Raw genomic sequence first — 21,003 nt, forward strand, 5'->3', positions numbered from 1 at the left:
GACAACCACATTAAATGGGATAGATTCTGAACAGTTCTAGCGGATCTCTGAGGTACTGTATACTATCAAAAGCATTGTATATAACCATACTCTCTAACTTCATGGACCAGTGTATTCACAACTTGACCAAAGTTGCTTTACAAGCACTTTCCAAATCTGAGAGCTCAGGAAGGGCCATCAGCCACAAGAGGGAGTAATTGGTAACTTTGAACTCTGTCACAGAGTTACCAGAATCAACATGAAAATAAACTGTTTTGTGCACACATATTTGAGCACATGCTTCTAACAGTAGCATTACATATTGCTTTGGTTACATCAAATGATACAATATTCACTGAATTAGTAGCAGTTCAGCTTCCCCTTACCTGGTTAAATAAAACGCCTTGTTAACTAAAGCACACTTCACAAGCTGGCAATCAGACTAAAATTGACACTGAGACAAAGAGAGAGAGACATTGAGATGGGTGAAAAAAAACATGGTCAAAAAGCAAGAAAGAAAAGTGGGGATGCAAAGTTGATTTTTTTGGGGGGTGGGGAAAGATTTCGGAGCTAAGTGACAAAGCCAATAAAGGCTCTGCTATGAAGGAAAGCGGTCAGGATGGACAAAAGCACAATCTGGAGAAATATGGATTTGTCTGATAGCTATGCCAGCTCATAATGAAATTCAAGGCCTAAATAATGAAGGAACTGTGCAGGGTGCACTCTATCCTGAGTACTTACACACTTAATGGTAAGGTCCCAGGGAGTGTTGCTGAACAAAGAGACCTTGGAGTGCAGGTTCATAGCTCCTTGAAAGTGGAGTCACAGGTAGATAGGATAGTGAAGGCGGCATTTGGTACGCTATCCTTTACTGGTCAGAGTATTGAGTACAGGAGTTGGAAGGTCATGTCGCAGCTGTACAGGACACTGGTTAGGCCACTGTTAGAAAATTGCATGCAATTCTGGTCTCCTTCCTATCGGAAAGACGTTGTGAAACTTGAAAGGGTACAGAAAAGTTTTACAAGGATGTTGCCAGGGTTGGAGGATTTGAGCTATAGGGAGGCTGAACAGGCTGGGGCTGTTTTCCCTGGAGTGTAGGAGGCTGAGGGGTGACCTTATAGGAGGTTTACAAAATTATGAGGGGCATGGATAGGATAAATAGACAAAGTCTTTTCCCTGGGGTCAGGGGGTCCAGATCTAGACTGCATAGGTTTACAGTGAGAGGGGAAAGATATAAAAGAGGCCTAAGGGGCAACCTTTTCATGCAGAGGGTGGTACATGAATGGAATGAGCTGCCAGAGGATGTGGTGGAGGCTGGTACAATTGCAACATTTAAGAGGTATTTGGATAGGTATATGAATAGGAAGGGTTTGGAGGGATATGGGCTGAGTGCTGGCAGGTGGGACTAGATTGGGTTGGGATATCTGGTCGGCATGGACAGGTTGGACCAAAGGGTCTGTTTCTATGCTGTACATCTCTATGACTCTACAGTTCTTCTTCAGGTTGCAAGTAGTAATCCAATGTACTGGTTTCTTTTTTTTATTTCCTACAATTACTAAGATTATTTTCCAACAAGAGACCACAATCAATGTAATCTTTGATCTATGGATGGTAAATGTGAAGGAGTGGACCTTTGACTCAGTGGTTCCTCTCTTAATTTCAACCCATTAAAAAGACGTGTCCTGTATTCACATATCCTGTTTGAAGAATCAACTGTACTCTAAATGAACGACTTTCACTCTGATTTTGAAAAGATTGTTGAACAAAATATACTTGAGCCGAACAGCAATAAAAATACAATTGACTCAAAATAATTGGTTTATATTAATGCGAAGGAAAACCATAGTACAAAGAAGTGTGACTTGATGGAAAGGCTGACATTGATCAGTTTTCAATTTATTTATAGGTGCGAGCAGGATAATGCATTGGTTAGCGTTCATATTGTTTCATGCAATCGTGTTATCCCATCTACTACTCATTATTATTATACAACACAGCTTCAACCCCATAGATGAAGTAAATGGGCAGAAAATAATTGCAGCATTTAATATTTCTGACAATACATGGTCATTACTAAAAAGCACTGACCCATGGCAGCCAGTTTAGAGAAGAAATATCATAGTCACTCTGAGTTAATCAATGGATCTTCCAAGTAAAGCTGCACCGGGCACAATTACTTCTTCATTCCTGATAAAGGGCTTTTGCCCAAAACATTGACTCTCCTGCTCCTCGGATGCTGCCTGATCTGCTGTGCTTTTCCAGCACCACACTCTCGACTCTGATCTCCAGTCCTCACTTTCGCACAGTTACTTATTCCACATGAATATGTTTCCCACAATTTGGTCTTGAATCACATTAGATATTCATTTCCATCAAGGACCACTGGGTATAAGAGAACATCTACTGCAATAGGAAATGTTTATCTGATACGAATACAACACTGGATTTATTCAGGTACTCATCACCATATAGAACCCTATTCTAAATAGCTCTAGAATTTAAATAAAGTTACTTTACAAAAGGAACAGCACCACCCCAGTACTTTTTAATGCATAACTAGTTGTTTCATTAATTTATCCCTGTTATAAGAATCTATCAGTGATCTCAAGGTGGTGGCAGAGTAGCAGCACAGCATGTGGGCTTCTGCTCGAGGCTCATTTGCTTTGACTATTTTCTTTTACTGCCTTTTTTTTCTTAGTGTAACGTACGCACCTTAAATGAGGTGTGAGTTTGTGCAGTGAGGAGATCAAGCTCGCACACAAAGGGAGAGTCTAACATGGCAGCGAGAAAGGTCCCTGGCATTGATGGTAGTCACCCTGAGCAGTGGAGAGAGCAGGATCGTGCAGCCCCAGGAGACCAGCGGTGGTAGTAAGAACAGGCTGCAAGGTGGCGAGAGCTGGCAGCAGGGCTGAGGGTGAACCAGGAGCAGGGGAGGTTGAGCCCTTATGACGACTTATTAGCGAGCCCAGCATGGCCAAGTGCTCATGGACTGTGGTGTTGAACTGTGAAGTGTGTTTCTCTACTTTCCTACAATTTAATAAGGAGGACTGTAATGTTTAACTTTTTTAAACTTTGTTTTCTTTTATTTTTCTGCCTTGTACCAAGATTCTGTACCTAGGTACTTTTCTATCGAAGATGGCACCGTAAGGGGCAAATTTGAAACTTTCCGCATATGGCAATAAATCTAATTCAATTATAATCAAAGGATATTGAGATCACATAGATATTCCATGTTGAAATAGATTAATTCAAATATTTGACCCACAAAATTATTTTCAATTATCAGATTGTGAAGGTTTTCAAAAGTGTGGATTCATAATATAGTGAGTCACCAATCCTAGATGGCTGCAAAATAAGTATGTTCTTCTCAGGACTTTTATTTTGACACAAACACTGGGGGTATCGGGGGTGGTGCCATTTTCTTTTCAACGCTGCTCAGAGAGCATTCAAAAAAAGTTTAGGCCAACAATATTAGCTGTCAAGTCCAAAAAAGGACAGGCATTGCCTTGTGGTTCCCTCTCAAAAAAGAGATTTTTCCCACAATCAACTCCAGATCCAAGAAAACATTCCAAACACAGAATTCCAATGTACCAGATCACTTCCCAGTTATTCCTATTAATGAAGTTTTGATCCACACAGCAGATGGTCTTGACTATCCTCTTTTTAAGTCCTTGTTCAACATCCAATGCAGTCCCAAACGTTGATTTCTAAGTTTCTTCACCAAAGTATAGAATACATTCTGCAATGATATCAACATGTAGTCTCAAGATGTGAGAGAGAATGGTTTATTCCAAAACTGCAAATTGTAATATGAACATATACTCCACACTAATAGCTCAAAAATCTATAGATGAAGCTTGGTACGTCTGCACACTTGCCAAGGGGTTAGAGACTGTACGTGGTATACCAATGCCTTACCTATCATGGTTATGTGACCTCTACCTCTGCTACTTGAGCCCTCATTTTAGTTTGCAGATACCATTAAATACATTTCATAATTCTGATATCATGTTTTACGTAAATTGAGTGAATTTTTAAAGCTATAACAGGGCCAGCAAATGTCAGCAAACAGCAAAGAGGATTAAAGTGGCAGACTGTAACTTTGAATTACTGGATAAATCAGAACGATTGTGAATTTGCCAGTTACTGCTGCTGTTGAAAATGAAAGGAGATATATGAATCAGAATTGGCAAAAGTATTAGATAGCTATTGCATTAAATAAAAATGCAGGGCAAAGAAGAATAACAACTGTTATCAACGATGGGGTAAGAGTGCAACAAGCTGCATTGGATCCCAAACCTCACCAAGCAGCAGAGAAAAAGGACAGGAAAAAAAATAAGACATTCTTTGAACCCCGCATTAATGCTCCTTATAAGTGATACATGTTCAACATCAGAATTGGGAGAAGAGAGAGACTTTTTTTTATAAAACTCACTTGTGGGACATGGGTGTCACTGGCTGGCCAGCATCTATTGCCTTCTCACTGGCATTTAGGGACAGGAGGAGTTTAGATCAGAGTAGTGCTGGGAAAGCACAGCAGGTCAGGCAGCATCCAAGGAGCAAAATCAATGTTTCGGGCAAAAGCCTTTAATCAGGAGTAGAAGGAGTTGGTGAGCTGCCTTCTTGAACTACTGTCATCACTACTGTAGATTGACCCACAAAATCCTTTGGGAGGGAATTCCAGGATTGCGACCAAGTGACAGCAAAGAGCAAGCGATATATTTCCAAGTCAGAACAGTGAGCAGCTTGCAGGTGGTGGTGTTCCCATGTATTCACTGCTCTTGACCTTCTAGATGAAAATGGTCATAGGTTTGGGAGGTGCTGTCTACAGAGCTTTGGTGAATTTCTGCAGTGCATCTTGTACAAAGTACACCACTGCTACTGAGCACTGGTGGTTGAGTGATTGGATACTTGTGGATGTGCTGCCAATCAAGCAGGCTACTTTGTCCTGTACATTATCAAGCTTTTTGAATATTGTTGGAGCTGCATCCAGCCAGGCAAGTTGGGAGTATTCCATCACAGTCCTGACCTGTAATTGGAGGTGCTAGACAGGCTTTGGGGAATCAGGGCATGAGTTACTTGCTGCAATATTCCTAGTCTCTGATCTGCTCTTGTCGCAAAAACACATTTTCCACAAGTCCAGGTGAGTTTCTGGTCAATGGTAAACTCATTGTTGGGTCGATGCCAGTGTTGTAACCGTACTTTAACAGCCTGGCTAGGGGAATAGCAAATTTTGGAGCAGAAGTATCTAATCCTCTAGTCAGAATGTTGTCAGGGCCCATGGCCTTTGCAGTATCCATTGCCACAAACTGTTTCTTGATGTCATGTGGAGTGAATGAAATTGGCGGAAGCCAGGTATCTGTGATGTTGGGGACCACTGGAGGAAGCGGAGATTGATTATCCACTCACCATTGCAGACTGAAGATTGCTACAAATGCTTCAGCTTTATCTTTTGCAATGGTGCGTTGGTCTCTTCCATCATTCAGAAAGGGAATATTTGTGGAGCCTCCTCCTCCTCCACTAAGTTGTATAATTGTCCATCACCATTCACAACTGGATGTGGCAAGACAGCAGAACTGAGAAATGATTTGGTGGCTATGGGATCTCTTAGCTGTGTGCATCATTTGCTGCTTATTCTGTTTTGCATTAAGTAGCCCTGCATGGTAGCTTCACCAAGTGGACACTTCATTTTTCAGAATGGCGGGTGCTACCCCTGATATGTCCTCTTGCACTTCTCAGTCAAGCCAAGGTATAAACCCTGGTTGAATAACGATCGAGTAGGGATTTGCTGGGCCATGAGGTTGCTGGGGATCAATTCTGCTGCTATTAATGGCCTACAGTATCTCATGGATGCTTAGTCTGGAGTTGCTACATCTGTTCGAAGTCTGTCCCATTTAGCATAGTGAGAGTGCCACACAATATGGTGGAAGGTGTTCTCATTGTGACTTCATCTCCATAAGGACTGTGTGGTGGTCACTTTTACCATTACTGCCATGGACAAACACATCTGCTGCTGGCAGATTGGTAAGAATAAGATCCCTCTTGTTGCCTCCTTCACTACCTGCCACAGATTAATGTGTGATGGCACAGACAAATCTATGAAAGATGATCATAAAGAGATAGAATTGCCTTATTCATAAGAAGTCCTACGTGAGAACATGTCTGGGAGAACGAGACATACTTTTAAGAAAGCTGATCGATGCGCTGGATATCTTGACATTGTCAATCATCAGCTGGAGCATATTAATGGGAGAACAGACATGTCTTTGCCTTAAGCTGAGACATGTTGCAGATTGACTGAGAATAGCAAACTGGAAAAATCTGTAGAAGAGCCAGCCAAAAGATCCAGGCTAAAAAGAATGCAAATATTTCAAGGACAACACACAAATTGAGTATGTAGGGTGGCAAAGCAATGCTGTCACTGCAAGAACTTGGATCACTTTGCATACAAAGTTTAGCTTAAAAAAAAGGCTATAAAAATGACTTTTGGAGAGATGTCAACTTGTGTTAGAGCAAATCCACTCTTTTCAACTGAAGCAAGTGTAAAGCATGGACTCATGGCCCTACATGTGACAGAGGAGAACTGCAGTCTTTAGCACGGCACTTAGGATCTGTTTAGCAGGGAATGACTAAAAGATTCCAAAGTTTTTTTGGTGGATGTCTATCTGGTGAATCACCTCAAAGCAGATGAGAGTGAGAGACCAGCATCTACTGAGGAGAGTTCGTTATTTCAAGTTCAGACCGAAAGACAAAAGACAGAAGAGCCGGATAAGTAGTAACCAACCAAGAAAATGACAAATCCTACAGATCAGATTAGCAATGTGGTATCCGTGAAGAAACCTCAAAAATGAAGCATAATTAGATTCAAAGAATCCCAATAAATCTTTCAATAGATCCCATTATCCCATCCCAATTACTGAAGTTTGCCACAATTTGCCATGTCAAAAGTCTTTACTTCTCTCAATGCATAGGATAGCCACTGGCAATTGAAGATGAATGAAAGCAGCATTTTTCTAAACACATGCTCCAAAGAGCATCAAATTCATAAAGACAGTCAGTGATTATGATCTTCCCCAAAATAGTCATAGTCTAGTCCTGGAATCCCTTGTGTGCATTAAGAAGCCATTCAGCCCATCAGGTCTACACCAACCTTCTGAACAGCATCCCACTCAGACCTAGCCCCCCCCACCCTAAACCCATAGTCATGGGAAATGCAGGGTTAACCCGCCCAACCTGCACATCCCTGGACACTACAGGGCAATTTAGCATGGCCAATCCATCTAACCTGCACATCTCTGCACTAACATCTAGAAACATGAAAGCATCAGGAACTTCAAAGGATGCATAAAATCTCAGGACAACATTGTATGTAAACATTCTTGTCACCCTATTTTTAAAACTACAATGTTGGTTTTTAACCACGTTAATGGATTAGCAGTAAACCTGTTTGTCTATGGATGTGGAGACACGATGGAATAAGCGATTGCAGACCAAAATCAGAATAGAGTCGGATTGCTAGAGAAAGCTCCCCAGATCAACCTGAAGAGGAAAACAGATACTGTTGAAGATGCCTAAAGGTAAGTGCACTGACAAAAAAAAAACAACTTTAGAAACACAAACTAGGAGCAGGAGTAGGCTATTCAGCCTCTCAAGCCTGCTCACCCATTCAATACAATTATATCAGATCACCTAACTCAGCTTACCCTATTTCTGCTTTCTCCCCCGACCCTTTGATCCCTTTACCCCTACGAACTATATCTAACTTCGAGAACATTCAACATTTTGGCCTCAAATCACTTCCTATGGCAGAGAATTCCACAGGTGCACCACTCTCTGAAAGAAGAAATTTCTCCTTCTCATTCCTCCAGATCCTGACAAAGCAAGAGCTATAGCAGTGATGCAGCTGCCAACAGATGCAAAAGTTGTGCAAAAACTTGCTGAATTTGTGAACCAAAGTTTTGATTAGATTTCCTACAGTGTGGAAACAGGCCCTTCGGCTCAACAAGTCCATACTGACCCTCCGAAGAGCAACCCACCCAGACACATTCCCCTACATTTACCCCTAACACTATGGGCAATTTAGCTTGGTCAATTCACCTAACCTACATATCTTTGTGACTGTGGGAGGAAACCAGAGCACCCGGAGGAAACCCATGCAGACACGGGCAGAGAATGTGCGAACTTCACACAGACAGTTGCCTGGGTGGGAATTGAACCAGTGTCTCTAGAGCTGTGAGGCAGCAGTGCTAACCACTGAGCCACCATGCCACCTCAATTTATCACTGGGGTTTGAACAGTTATACAAGCTCATTGTTATGGATTTTCAGTGGTATGGGGCAGAGAACAAGAAGCAGCTTTCATTAGAATCAAATCATGATTGATAACAACAATGAAGTCACCCTGCAGTATGATGCCAACAAGACAGGACTTAAAGGAATCCCTACGCAGTAAAGGCAACCAATTGCCCTTGCATTCAGGACAGTAAGCAAAACCTAAGCAACACTATGCTCAGAATGAGAAAGAGTGAGCAAAGTGACAGTGGAGTCCAATGTTAAGCTACTTCAAAAGAACTGTCCTCAATCCACGTGTAGCTGCTCAAAAAACATCTTGGAAGAATGCTGATTCCTTTGCAGAACTATCATCTGGCAAACAACCAAGGGAAACAGACAAAAATTACTAATAATGCTGTGGCAAGCCACAACTCCAGAGCATTCCAAACACTGTGCTGAGTGGCATTGGCCCTCAATTCACTAAAAGATTGGGAAATTCAAGACAATATCATCTCTACCACAGTATCCCCATTCAAAAGGGAAGGCTGAGCTGGCTGTGGGATCAATAAAAGGTGGCATATATAAATCAGTCAAATCTTGCACTGGCTTTATAAGATAATCCTAAGTGGAAAAATACACCTTTCAGAGACATGGATAGTAGTAGATCAAAGACTAATCTGATGCCACATGCAAAATACTTTCCCAATTGCCAAAAACTAAACTATTGAGGCTTCAAGTAGTAACTGGTATAAGTGACAAATTCAAAGCAAAGTGACAAAAAACAAACTTCACTTCGATAAAATTGGTAAAATGTTGTCAAAACTGATCATTGGAAGACCAGAATGCAAATTTGAACACCCTCAAATAGAGTTGAGTCTACGTGGCATCTCAGAACCTGTATGAAACAGCTGTCACCTTAATCACATGTAGTGAATGTGAACATACAGATACATCATTACAACCGGAGATGTGAAGCCATTCTTTCACGGAAGGTAATTGATTAAGAGAACGTGAACTCACCCACTGCATGGAGTCAAGAACATCCTAAAAATCAACTTATTTTGTTGAGTAATGGTGGATCAGCAATAAACATACTACAGCATCAGCTTCTGCCACATGAACAACATTATTCAGAGAGGGAATATCACCCTAGCAATGAGCGGATATCAGATGAATAGCCAATATCAACATGTATACCTACCATAAAAATCCTGCATAATATCTTTATGTAGGGTCTGACACAAGTGTAACTGACCAATATTAACACACAGCATTGTTAATGAATGATATTGCTTTTGTTGACCAATCGATACTGGGTTATTCAGGTAACTTGTGGGTGCAAATGATAGTACTGCTTTTTTCTTCCCCCCACCCATCGAGAAATCAAAGTTTTGAAAATCGATTTGTATATTGTCTATTGGCTACCTTCCCATTGTCATGCAGTCTTTACTTCGGCTCTAAATGTTCTCACTTTAGTTTGTGGTAGCTATTGAATACATTATATGCAATACAGTCAGGTAAAGCAGAATGCTGAAAGGAAAAAGGGAGCAATTAATATAACTTCCAATTTCAAACATTCATTTCCTAATATGGTCCTTTCCTCCTCATTCCTCAATGTTCAAATACAGCATGGGTATCATACAAAGGCCTCCCAGAAATAGTTCATCTCATATTTTTCAATATTTGAAAAGTGTCACAACTGAATGTACGTGCACTCCAAACACTGACATCATCAACAATATACCCTGACATAGGAATGTTCACAAACCTCAAAGTCAGTTCAAAAATAAGGAAGAAAATGTTTTTGGAGATTCAACATAAATTGGTACTTCATCTGCAGAGCAAAAGTTGGAGTGATTCCCTTTCAGCTTTCTTGGTACCATACACAGAAATTAACACACTGTGGCCTATGACTGGGACAAGATCAGCCAGGTAGACCTCAGAATGAATTCCCTAATTGGGGCTGTTAATCTGGTCTAATTAGGGAGAACTAGCTGACAGATATAAATTGGATGTCTCCAACTCTATTTTGATTTAGTCCCTGCCCTCCCGTTCACTGTTTGATCACACAGCATTGCTCTCTTTGATGTGAAGGGCACTGCTTGTCACTGGCCACTCGGGTGTTTTCCTATTTTTCCTGGTGGTGGAAATTAAATAAAGATTTGTGCACTTTGTGTCTCTCACTGTGTCTCACACCTGCACACACACACCATGGGTGCTGAGGAAAATAAGCACTATTGCAGTTAGGTGGTAGTGTGGGGGGGGGGGGAATAAATAAATAAATAAATTGGATGTCTCCAACTCTATTTTGATTTAGTCCCTGCCCTCCCCTTCGCTGTTTGATCACACAGCATTGCCCTTTGATGTGAAGGGCACTGCTTGTCACAGGCCACTCGGGTACTTTCCTATCTTCCTGGTGGTGGAAATTGAATAAAGATTTGTGCACTTTGTGTCTCTCACTGTGTCTCACACCTGCACACACACACCATGGGTGCTGGGGGAAAAAAATAAGCACTACCGCAGTTAGGCGGTAATGTGGGGGTTAAAAAAAAAGAAAGACAAAAAAAAAGATCTAATCCCTGCCCTCCTCTTAAAAAAAAACAGGAGTTTATGTTAGAGCCCGACTGTCCTTGGAGAAGGAGCATGCGGTGTCCACCGACACCCTGGAGTTGTTCAGGGAGAGGTGGGTGCCGCAGGGAGTGGAGTGTATTATTTCCCTATCCAAAAAAAGAAAAAGAAAAAAAAATGGAGTGTCAGGGATTCTGTTCACTCTCTGAGCTAGCTGGATCAATGTCATGTCCTATGCATGCGTAAACAAAGGGTGATTTGGTGATGGCTTACTGGCATTTGTGGAGTTATTTCAGGCCAACTTTACTCAAAATGGTCATTCTCGTTATCCTTCTGGGGTCACTTACTCTTCATCAAACTAAGAGCTGCCTTTTCTGAATTCCTTAACACATTAGAATACAAAGCAAATTATTTACCAATTCTACTTCCTAGAACAATTTGCATTAATGTCAGATTGGCTGCCATGTCCCATGAAATGTACCATTTCTCCAAATGCCCTTATTTTCAGAAAATGCAACCACACAATGAACAACCGGTATTTACTACAGTCATGACAGCCAGAACAAAAATTGCAAAATATTATTTACCTTCAACATGTCAGCTATTTCATTTGTACTTTGTTTGCTGCTGCCAGAATAATTTACTTGAACATGACGCAGATCATAAATTCCACACAAAAAAAAGCACTCCAGCAATCATCCTTCATTACCACCATGCACACATCAACTATTTGAAGGGGAAGATCAAGCTGGGAAGCATAACCAAGGCAAAGTCAAGTAGTACATCTGTGTCATAAAAATTTAGCATAGATTGGAGTAATAATTAGGTTAATATCACTAATGTTAAGGACATATAATCTTAATGGATGGTAATAGTTTTCAGCATCAACAATGGGAGTGTTGTGTGGCTTACTGAGCTGGTATTGAAAGAATTAATAAAGTGTGACGATGTTGCTTGAGGCAACAGCATATTTTAAACAACATTTTGTTACACAGCAAGTATCTAAAAAACCCCACTCTATTCTGGAAACAAAATGCAGTGGATATGAAATTATTCATGAAACTGCAATTACAATCAATAAATAAATTAAAATCTATTTAATTTTTCTTTAGCATGGGAGAAGAATCAAGCAGGAGAGAATCTGGGAATTAGATGGTGTACAATTTCAGTCATGGTTTTCTCCTGAAACAAGGGTATAAGACACTCCCAGTAACAAAAGGAAAGGGAATGCTTAATCTCATCCATGAGTTGCATCATTGATCTGAGATGGCATATCAAGAGTTCGGATTGTTGATATTCAGAAAACTGCAATTTGCCTCCAAACCTTATTTGAGACAAATCTGTCTTACTCCAGCAGAAGTAATAACTAAAACATTTGTAGTGTTCACTCTCAAGGTAGGTGTCATTTGGAAGCTAGGAAATACAAACCACCAATCCGCAGGTCAAATATTTACAATGATCCTATTCCAATAGGAATGTTAATCATTTTTCACTTGTCAAGGCCTAAAACTTAAGTCTTCCAACCCATCCTCTGATTCAGGAATTAATTCAACGCTGTTGAGTATTGCCGTTGCAAAGTGGTGACCTGTTTCAACAACTTCTAACATGACTTATTTAATTCTTTCATATAATGTGAGTAGCACTAGGAACGCTAGAATTTGTTGTGGTTCTGTTCACCGAGCTGGGAATTTGTGTTGCAGACGTTTCATCCCCTGTCCAGGTGACATTCTCAGTGCTTGGGAGCCTCCTGTGAAGCGCTTCTGTGATCTTTCCTCCGGCATTTGTAGTGATTTGAATCTGCCGCTTCCGGTTGTCAGTTCCAGCTGTCCGCTGCAGTGGCCAGTATATTGGGTCCAGGTCGATGTGCTTATTTATCCACAGATTCAACCAATAAGCACATCGACCTGGACCCAATATACCGACCACTGCAACGGACAGCTGGAACTGATAACCGGAAGCAGCAGACTCAAACCACTACAAATGCCGGAGGAAAGATCACAGAAGTGCTTCGCAGGAGGCTCCCAAGTACTGAGGATGTCACCTAGACAGGGGACGAAACGTCTGCAACACAAATTCCCAGCTCGGCGAACAGAACCACAACAACGAACACCCAAGCTACAAATCTTCTCACAAACTTTGAATGCCAGAATTTGTTGCCCATCCCTAACTGCTCTAGAGCTGAACAGTTGACTAGATCATTTAAGAGAGCAGTTCAGAGTCAACCAATTACTGTGGATCTGGATTCATACGTGGGATAGGTGTGGCAAATATTCTTCCCTAAAGGACATTTAAAAATGTACGAGATGGATTTTATAACAATAACGGGCTTTCAATTCTAGGTTTTTAAAAAAATTAAATTAATTGAATTTATTAATTAAATTAAAGTTCCACCAGTAATCATGGTGGGATTCAAACCTGTGTACCGCAGGTATAAGCCTCTGCCAGTGACATTACTACCACTCAAATTTCCTTTCAGCGCATATTTCTATGTGGGACTTCTGTGTCATGATCATGCAATCTAAAATTCTCCACATAATTTTCAGTTGCAGAGATTGGTTTCAGACTTTAACAATTAATAAAACTCCAATAAAATACTCTGTGAAACTTTGGTTCACTTCATTTCTATGTGCTGGGGATATTGAACTGAAATCTAAAAAGGCACCAGTTAATATAAATACTACAGTTATGCAAGCATTAATTACGGATCAATTATTTCAGAAATCAAATCAGTCCACCATTTAAAAAGAGTATACCATAATCATTAAAAAGTGTTCCTTAAAAGGAAGTTGAAGATTGTGGTTATCCTTCTTCAAAGTATCCTGCTCATAGAGAACTTGAGATTATTTTCTCTTTGCTAATAAAAATCAACAAACTCAGCATGGCTCATGATATTTTCTTTGATGTTTATGAAGAAAGCTAGCTTATTATTTGAAACCTTTGCTTCATTTAACCACTTATGTTGAAAATATAGATGGCAAGCCACACAGTTTAATTCTAAATTCAATTCATCTTCAAGGAGTTGCTGACTAAAATTTTGGTGCCAGATTTTCTTATGGGCACATTAAAAGGGAAAAACAAAGAGCTTTTCATTTTACACTGTCATAATTTAGCGTACAGCATTGACAGTGAAGTTTGGACCTACACCTAACTTTCTCTACATTCAACCCCTTAACCATCTATTCTCCAAAATGGTCTTAATAGTCAGTAAATATAAAAGCTAATATTTCAAACTCCTGAGCTTGAATGAATCATGCTTAGAGGATTAACTGACTGACATACCAGAGGAAACAGTGTTTACCTGCAGTTCAATGTTAAATATACAGGCTACTTAACCTTTATTATCAAACATTAATCATCCAAACACATCAATGCAATACAACAAACCATATCTCCAATAACTGCTAGCAATTCAAACAACTATTTCAACAAAATGGCTTGGATCTCACAGGCTGCAGACATAATATCCTGCTTTTCAATAACCAAAATGTTCACTAAAATGAGGAACTGCTGGTGAGGAAGAAATCGGAGCAAGAGTTAGTCATATTGCCATGCGAGACTGCTCTGCCATTCAGTTCGATCGTGGTCCATGATCCAAGTCAATAATCGTTCCTATTTCTCTCCTACATCTTTTTGTCCCTAAAGCTTTATCCAACTCCTTTAAATCAACCAATACTTTGGTCTCAGCTGTTTTCTGTGGTAGCAAATTTCACGGGCTCACCACTTTCGGTCATATTTCTTCTCATCCTAGTCCTAAATGGTTTATCCAGTAACTTTAGAGTTAAGCAAGTAATGTCAAGCAAGCACCACCTCCATCATCTTTTGACCTGCCTTGTCAAATTGCATTGCTACCAGCCTGCCACTGAATGCCTTTTTAAAAGGCCTTATCCTGCCTCTACTGATTAACTTGCTGTGGGAGACACCCATTCCCAAGCACTCAGCCAGATAGGATGCACTGCATCGGTTAGTAATAGACAGAGGAGCCCTTCATTAACAGGCTTCCCAAATTTTTGGTAAAAACAATGACTGCAGATGCCGGAAACCAGATTCTGGATTAATGGTGCTGGAAGAGCACAACAGTTCAGGCAGCATCTGAGGAGCAGTAAAATCGACGTTTCAGGCAAAAGCCCTTCATTAGGAATATAGGCAGAGAGCCTGAAGGGTGGAGAGATAGGTGAGAGGAGGGTGCAGGTGGGGAAAAAGTAGCATAGAGCACAATAGGCGAGTGGGGGAGGGGGTGAAGGTGATAGGTCGGGGGGAGGGGGGGGAGGGTGGAGTGGATAGGTGGAAAAGAAGATAGGCAGGTAGGACAAGTCATGGGGACAGTGCTGAGCTGGAAGTTTGGAACTGGGGTGAGGTGGGGGAAGGGGAAATGAGGAAACTGGTGAAGTCCACATTGATGCCCTGGGTTGAAGTGTTCCGAGGAGGAAGATGAGGCGTTCTTCCTCCAGGCGTCTGGTGGTGAGGGAGCGGCAGCGAAGGAGGCCCAGGACCTCCATGTCCTCGGCAGAGTGGGAGGGGAAGTTGAAGTTGAAATGATGGGCCATGGGGTGGTGTGGTTGATTGGTGCGGGTGTCCCGGAGATGTTCCCTAAAGCGCTCTGCTAGGGGGTGCCCAGTCTCTCCAATGTAGAGAAGACCACATCACAAGCCTGACCACCCTGGCTGACTCATTGTCTCAGCATGCTCCTGCCCCACTGAACACGTTTCTACCTACCTCAACATTGTCCTATCCCCCCTAGTCCAAGAACTCCCCACATACGTTCGAGACACCACCCACGCCCTACACCTCCTCCAAGACTTCTGTTTCCATGGTCCCCAAAGCCTCATCTTCACCATGGATATCCAATCCCTCTACACCTCCATCCGCCATGACCAGGGCCTCCAAGCCCTCCATTTCTTTGTCTCCCGATGTCCCCAACAGTACCCTTCCACCGACACACTAATTCCTTTGGCCAAACTGGTCCTCACCCTTAACAATTTCTGCTTTGAATCCTCTCACTTCCTGCAGACCAAAGGGGTAGCCATGGGCACCCGTATGGGCCCCAGCTATGCCTGTCTCTTTACTGGCTATGTAGAACAGTCAATCTTCCGTAATTACACCAGCACCACTCCCCATCTCTTCCTCCGCTACATTAATGACTGTATTGGCGCCACTTCGTGCTCCCGCGAGGAGGTTGAGCAATTCATCAACTTCACCAACACATTCCACCCTGACCTTAAATTTACCTGGACTACCTCTGACACCTCCCTCCCCTACCTGGACCTCTCCATCTCCATTAATGACGAACGACTTGACACCGACATTTTTTTTTTTTACAAACCCACCGACTCTGACAGCTACCTGGATTACACCTCTTCCCACCCTACCTCCTGCAAAAATGCCATCCCGTATTCCCAATTCCTCCGCCTCCACCGTATCTACTCCCAGGAGGATCAGTTCCACCACAGAACACACCAGATGGCCTCCTTCTTTAGAGACCGCAATTTCCCTTCCCATGTGGTTAAAGATGCCCTCCAACGCATCTCGCCCACATCCCGCACCTCCGCCCTCAGACCCCACCCCTCCAACCGTAACAAGGACAGAACGCCCCTGGTGCTCACCTTCCACCTTACCAACCTTCACACAAACCAAATCATCCGCCACCTACAAACAGACCCCACCATCAGGGATATATTTCCCTCCCCACCCCTTTCCGCCTACCGCAAAGACCGTTCCCTCCTGGTCAGGTCCATGCTCCCCTACAACCCACCCTCCCACCTTCCTCTGCCACCATAGGAATTGCAAAACCTGCGCCACACCTCCTCTCTCACCTCCATCCAAGGCCCTAAAGGAGTTTTCCACACCCAAAGTTTTACCTGCGCACCACCAACATCATTTATTGTATCCGTTGCTCCTGACGCAGTCTCCTCTACACTGGGGAGACTGGACGCCTCCTAGCAGAGCGCTTTAGGGAACATCTCCGGGACACCTGCACCAATCAACACACCACCCCATGGCCCATCATTTCAACTCCCCCTCCCACTCTGCCGAGAACATAGAGGCCCTGGGCCTCCTTCACCACTGCTCCCTCACCACCAGACGCCTGAAGGAAGAATGCCTCATCTTCCGCCTCGGAACACTTCAACCCCAGGGCATCAATGTGGACTTCACCAGTTTCCTCATTTCTCGTTCCCCCACCTCACCCCAGTTCCAAACTTCCAGCTCAGCACTGTCCCCATGACTTGTCCTACCTGCCTATCTTCTTTTCCACCTATCCACTCCACCCTTCCTCCCCCGGCCTATCACCTTCATTCCCTCCCCCACTCACCTATTGTACTCTATGCCACTTTCTCCCTATCCCCACCCCCACACTCCTCTCACTTATCTCTCCACCCATCCGGCTCTCTGCCTGTATTCCTGAAGAAGGGCTTTTGCCGAAACATCAATTTTACTGCTCCTCGGATGTTGCCTGAACGGCTGTGCTCTTCCAGCATCACTAATCCAGAATTCCCAAATTTTTGCTTCAACCCCATCCCAGATTCTCTTTCTCCCATAGCCTTTCAAACCCCCAGTCACTCATTGCCTCATGGGGCCTCCGAGCACTTATAAAGTTTCTTCCAGAAATGCGGTTGACCTCTGAATGGTGAGCAGTTCTTCAAGGCAGGATTTGCTTTTCTCAAATGGTTGGAAGCCCCAACTCCTGTCTACCGATCACAGACCAACGATTTAGCCAGGGATGGACAAACCACTGATGCTAGAAAAGTCACATTAAAGGGTTACTGTAAAACCAGTGTAAGTTGAATTGTAGGGATCTTTCCTCAAATTTGTGTCAAGTGGAGCTTCAAGAGTACCAAGGGGCTCCTACAAACACTGTCAAAAACTGTAAAAAGCAGTGATGCAGTCAATGTGAAAATCTCTGTTTTTCAATTTGTTCACATTGCCTGATCTTGCAAAAGGTAATGCAAAAATTATGGGCATTGGCTCTGGAAAAACTCAGCAATTTTTTTTTTAAAGCTTAGCTTGCTTTCATCAGGACGGTGAGTTACACAGTTTGCCATGTCATTAGACAAACAGGTTTTGTGTGCAGTGTGAAATTACTAGGGTAACAGATGGGTGTTCAAGTTAGTGTTCAGTGGATCATTCAGAACCCTCAGCCTCCTTAAGCTCCTTGGTTGAGGAATGCACTCCATCTACGATTGCCACATCTGTCAGTTGCACCGTGCAGTAGTGTTGCTTACTCAGTGCAAGTTTCCTTGACTATTTCTGTAGGAATTACGATTGGGCAGGTTGGCTTCACAGTTGTAGCTTCTTTTGCAAAACGTGGCAGAAGCACCTGCCATCATGATTTCAGTCACATCGCCATTGCTTTCTTGGCTATTATCTAGCCTTCCAAACAATTGGGTTATACTCCTGCTTTTTACCAAATGTCATCAATAAACATGAGAGCAGATGACACTGTAGTTGGTTTTAGGTTCCTAATATGTTGATTCTCATAGGCAAACCCCAGTAAACAAACACTATATACTTGAAAATGAAGGCACTGCTTCATTTTCAGGTATGCAAGTCCAGGCTGTATCATTGCCAAGGGTTACTGCTTTTGCCTTATGGATTACCTCCCATTGTCCTTCTGTGGTGCCAATTATCATCCATGCCGGTCTTCAAAAAATTGACTGAATTGGACTAGATTAATTCCACATGGTTTGGAGTTCACTGGATGCAGCAAAGACTGTGGGATTCAACAACATTCTGGTTGTTGTATGATTAAGACCTGTATATTTGTACCTTGTGCCAAGATATTCAAATACAGACAATACGAATATCTAGCAGACAATATTGAAAATTTCCCATATTGTGTCCTGCCAACCAAAATCAGGAACAATTCACAGCCATCCCCACTCGTCTTAGGACTTAGCTGCATCTATGACCCAGACTTCTTCATGTCACATCTGTGTAATCTTTCTTTTTCCTTATACCAAATTCAAGATCTGCAACAAAACTGAACTTTAGTATGGTATGCACTTTTCCTCATGACCCACAAGCAGCTGATAATTCAACCTCACCGTAATCTGCAGCTCTAGCCAATGCTCCTCTCGAAGTCAACTTCACCCTGTGCTTTTGCCCAATCCAATTATACTGACCAAAATAATCCGCAAACATGCTTGTCTTCAGCCTCAAGCTAGGGTACTAAAATAGCTGTAAATTAAATTCTTTGACAAGGAATAAATGCAGGATTTCTTTTTAACCTGTTAGAAGCTACAACTCACATTATAATATTGTGTGGCTGAGTTTATGATTTGAATATAACCTCAAGTAAATTGCCTGCCATTTACAGATAAATTCAATAACGTGCTGTTTCCAGATAATTCCCTTCTCAATCACGACATAAAACTATTATTGCATTTGGGCCTGAACCTAACCTTTAACTTTATGGCTGAAATGACATAAGAAGCTGCATAAATCACTGCAGAGTGGCAAAGCAGAAAAATGTAATTAGATAGGCCTGCACTGTGTTGTATGACAGTTCAAGGATGTACCGTAACAGACAGCTCAAGACATTGGTCTTTATGATGTTGCTTTAACTTGCATTTGAGTACTTAGAAAGCAAAATCCTCTCCAATAATTTTAAAATACAATTTTTATACCATTAAAGGATTTTCCAGTGCTTTACAGTTTTTCAAAGATTGCCAATTTTCTTAGCAAAATGGTCATTGAACACATTTTGAGCACAGTAATTTCAATGTCATTCTCTCGTCACTGATTAGGGGCTCGCACCATTTATACAGTCCAGCTTCATTTTAAAATGATCTTTCTAGCATGTTCAGAGAGTTCGCCGACTGGAGATGGTGTGGCTGCATACCACAGAACACAACCAAAAAAGACATGTTTCCGAGGGCAAGGCAGACAATAGACAAGAATGGGGACTGAAACCAAATCAGTAGCTAGCAAAAGATCTCTCTGTGGGATCAGAAAGGCCATTAATACTTCACCATGCCCACAAAGAGAGAAAAAAATCACTGCAACAACTTAAGGCACACAAAAAAAAACTCAACTGGACAGTGGTTGCTCTTCCTTTGATCAAGGACCCCATCAGGAAAGATGCTGTTTACCAATACCGGTCGACCAATCAGGGCTGACAACTCTTCAGCGTTGGGGCATAATAAAGTTCAAAAGCAGGCAGTTTAGAGTGGTTTTCTTTCCACTGAGAGGATAGCGGGAATATGAAATGCACTGGCTGGGAGGCCAGTTGAGGCAGAAAACCTCAATTTTTAAAATGCACTTGGACCAGCACTTGAAATGCCATAACATTCATGAGTCAAGTGTTGGGATGTGGGTAGTGTAGAATTAAGGTCGGTGTTGACTCATTGGACTGAAGGGTCTCTTAAACTGTCTGGCTGTGATACTATGGATGCTGTGCCAATAACTGCTGGTCATCAGCAAGTGAGTGTATTTCTAAAAATAATGCTTAGTTCCATTATTATTTTCTCTAGAGCTGAAAAATTATTTGACTAGAAATACTCCTGTTTGCATTGATTTTAATAACTAAATTTGAAATAACATCACAATTATTAAATTGCTTCTCCCAATTTAATTTTAAAAGGCTTCAGAATACAAAACATGCAGGGAACAATTAACCACTGTTTTCTTATTGCTTTTTACATTGTCCAGGAATTTTCTCAAACCAGCATTAATTGGTTAGAAAATACCTTGCATGAAATGAGGTTGGTTACATTATTTTATCCTATTGAAAAAGGTTTCATTAATTATAAAAGGAGTCTAAAGTACAAGTCAACACTGAACTTGTTTGCAAGTTGAAAAGACATGCAGCTCAGGTTGAGGTTCTGGATGGAGGTTTGCTCGCTGGGCTGGAATGTTTGTTTTCAGGCATTTCGTCACCACACTAGGTAACATCAGTGAGCCTTCAGATGAAGCGCTGGTGGCATGGCCCACTTTCTGTTTGTGTGTATAAGTTTCCTTGGGTTGGCAATGTCACTTCTTGCGATGACATCACTTCCTGTTCTTTTTCTCAGGGGTGGTAAATGGGATCCAAGTCAATGCGTTTGCTGATAGAAGCATGGCATTTCAACTGGAACTCTACGAATTCTTGTGTCTCTGTTTGGCTTGTCCTAGGATGGATGTGTTGTCCCAGTCAAAGTGGTGTCCTTCCTCATCTGTATGTAAGGATACTCGCAATAGTGGGTCATGTCTT

This window comes from Hemiscyllium ocellatum, chromosome 1 (genome assembly GCF_020745735.1).
Source record: "Hemiscyllium ocellatum isolate sHemOce1 chromosome 1, sHemOce1.pat.X.cur, whole genome shotgun sequence".
Classification (NCBI taxonomy): domain Eukaryota; kingdom Metazoa; phylum Chordata; class Chondrichthyes; order Orectolobiformes; family Hemiscylliidae; genus Hemiscyllium; species Hemiscyllium ocellatum.